Source organism: Amphimedon queenslandica, unplaced genomic scaffold (assembly GCF_000090795.2).
Source record: "Amphimedon queenslandica unplaced genomic scaffold, v1.1 AMPQUscaffold_13415, whole genome shotgun sequence".
NCBI lineage: Eukaryota > Metazoa > Porifera > Demospongiae > Haplosclerida > Niphatidae > Amphimedon > Amphimedon queenslandica.
Window position 1 is genome coordinate 223,159 of NW_003546349.1, and position 3,256 is coordinate 226,414.

General features: G+C 34.7%; 1 long non-coding RNA gene across 1 annotated transcript; it reads left to right on the forward strand.

The window, feature by feature from the left end:
- Positions 1-6: 6 nt before the first annotated feature.
- LOC109581843 (uncharacterized) lies at positions 7-334 on the forward strand. Its single transcript, XR_002184795.1, has 2 exons — positions 7-155; positions 228-334. It is a non-coding gene; the product is annotated as an uncharacterized LOC109581843 (long non-coding RNA).
- Positions 335-3,256: the final 2,922 nt, after the last annotated feature.

The following is a 3,256-nucleotide window of genomic DNA, read 5'->3' on the forward strand; positions in this document are numbered from 1 at the left end:
ATAACTAACAAGGAGATGAAATCAGTCATTACAATGTTTGTCATGCAATATCTCTTAGCAAATTCAACAGACAGTGATGAAATTACATTATGTTATAGAACATAACTTTTTCCATTAATAATACTAATATGACTACTGTAGCATTCAAAAGCCAGGTTTGTGCTGACCCTCAAAGTGCTATACAAATATTATACTTACCACTCTTCTTTGACCACTAAACTCTGTAGGTCAGCCACGAGTGAAAGGTCAATAGTTAATAGTATTCATTTTGCAAGACATGTGGCTTTTTACTTAATCGTATTATTCATTATTCTATTTAATATTCATTTTTAAATAATATTTTCATTATTGATCAAAGTCGCCATAACAGAGGTGCGTGGGCGGGACCACGCAAATAAAACTCCCACTTCTGAACGGAATTGGAGACAGTTGCATTTGGGCTGTATTGACTTATTCCTTACAGCTCTCAGACTGAATTTTTTGATGTCCCCAGATTGCAATAAATGCTTCAAACTCTGCTCCTTTCCATCTTTTGTTTACAGCTACCACTTCATTAATTTTGATGGGCGTGGTGTAAAGGGCAGAGTAAATAATATTTGTGGTTTAAGCTATGAACGTGTTTACACTGTCACTAAGCTAGCTTTAATTATGTCTTAAACTACCAACTTTAGGTAGTTCAAGATACATTTATTAAGTATCCTTTTTGTGTTTTAACTGGTTTTAGTCAGTTCACACTTCAAAATAGTCAACTAGTTAAAATTAAAACCTGTTAAGTTATGTTTAAACCAGTTAAGATGCTACTAGTGTAAACAGGGAAATAGCATTGATTATGAAGGGTTGCCAATAGCAACAGGAGCTGATCAAAAATCGTCAGAAACTGGCATAGCGAGAGCATGCACTTTTTATTTTGCTATTTATAGTTTCTAAACAATTGTTTGCTCCAAATGGTAAGCGTCTACCCAGTCATGTTAAAAAATGTACCAGTCAGTTAAATTAAGCATAATCAGACTGATAAATACTAGCTGTCAAGACCCATAGTGCAAGTTGTATTCTTCTATTCTGGAATACGCAAGTTTTGTCAATATTAATAAAACATGACCTCTTTGCCCTGGTCTCAAACTTCTTTTCAGATTATACTTCATGTCGAAATAATTATGCTTAGCACATGAAAGAGGAAAATATGCAATGAAACACCTCAAAATTCAACCTTAAAAAATGGCACACTCATTGATGTCCTTGTAGGCAATAAAACCACTAGTCCTGTTCCACAAAGAATTAGCTGCATTGAAGGATTTAACGATTTTTTGATATCTCTTCCTTTGTTTCTAGCACAGTAAGAAATAATCACTCTCTCACTACATCCATTGCTATTGACAACTAACGTCAGGTACAGTGGCATCCTCAGTACATTCAACTGATACATTGCATTTTTCATCAGCTCTTTAGAAAAACATACTGTATTAACTTGTCTTGAAAAAGGAGACCAAGAAATGTTTTGTCTTCACAGACAAAAACTTCCACTAAAAATCCTAAGTACTATATATAATCATGCATGCATTAGAAATTGTGCCTTCAAGCGAGTAACCAAAGCAGTGAGGTAGTTGCCATTAGTAGAAGAATAACATTGACTTCAAATATTACTGATATTTTTCAGTGCTACTATTTTATTACTGGTAACTGTTAAGTGCCACTGCAACAACTTTTTATTGACTTTCATCTTTTGCAATGACTTTCTTCATCCATTTGGCCTGTATCAAGTTTTCTATGCTTTGAAAGATGATCATAAACTTCAAATGATAAGGATAGTAAAATTGTAAGTGATTATGTTACCAAACCTTCGATACAGTCTTCTGACAGTCAAATTTTAACTACAGCTGCACATCCTCGTAGAAAAGTGCTACAAAGGATTGGCATACAATACAAATTTATTGCACACAACTGTATCTGTAATGACTCCTCGCTCCTTCTCCTTTGCCAATGTATTCCTTTCCACCACAAAGGCATGCCATATCAATATTGACAAACAGCACAGAGCTGTTTGCCTTCTAAACACTTTCTTGTAATCATTTTTTAGCCGCTTCTAGAAGTCTTGAATCTTAATGTAAGAACTGAGCGTAATGAAGTGACTCGAAAATCTAAATTATCTTCGAAAGCTCTTCATAACTGTGAAACATTTCCTTGACAAAAGGAACCATGCTGCATCCCCCGTGTTTGTGTGGGTGTGGATTGATTCGTATATGTCTAGATACTTGGTTCCCAGATCATTAGTGCAGAAAAATTAAATGCAGATGCCAAAACTCTAGCCACTGAGTATTAAATAACAGTGTACATGAAGAATTTCTGATGTGTTAGCAAAATTTTTGTACATCAGAATATGCACATGATAAAACAATCATCAACAAAAGATGTACAACATCAGCTGGCAAGCATTAATTATGAACACAGCATTGATGGCAGCTTCATTTAAATGTGCAACATCAGCTGGCAAGCATTAACTTAATAACGTATAGCGGGATATTTTCGCGGGGTCAAACTTTCTTGATTTGTGGTGGTTAAGATTTTTGTGGGTTAAATTTTTGTGATATCATATAGCGGGTAATTTTCAACTGGTGCTTATTTTCGTCTGTTTCATTGCTATTAATTCAGAACGAAAATTAATTCTGATGAAAATTAATTCTGAAGATAGGCGTGACAATAATAAATTATTAATATTATGATAACAAGCATGGATGGCCTTAAAAACAGTGTTCACCTTCTAAAGAATCTCTTCCAGACCCAACAGGACCAGGGGACCTCCTTCTAATGCTATCAGTCCTGCAGATGCTAATGAAGACATCAGATCAATTATTTTTGTCTAGTCAAAAATAAAACAAACAAATTTTTATTCTAAAGTCATTTCTGGTTTTAATTAAAATTTTCAACCACCAAAAATTACCCGCTATACGGTAACTGTATTATAAGAGCCTTTGGCTTTGCTTTCTAAACCTCTCCCGACACCTTTAATCGCTTTACAAAGTAAACCAAGTGTACTTTCATTGAAAGTTTCTTTAACTTTTGTTGCAAGCAGCTTGCAGTATTTCTCCATTTCATTTCATGCATGTCGAGACCAGAAATGCCAGTACCAAATATGCTCAATTTTTGTGCGTTAATTGTTTGTAAAAGTGTCATGGACACTCAATACACAAAAATCAGGCCGCACAAAAATATCCGCTATGCGGTGATGCGCACAGTATTGATGGCTGCTTTATTAAAATGC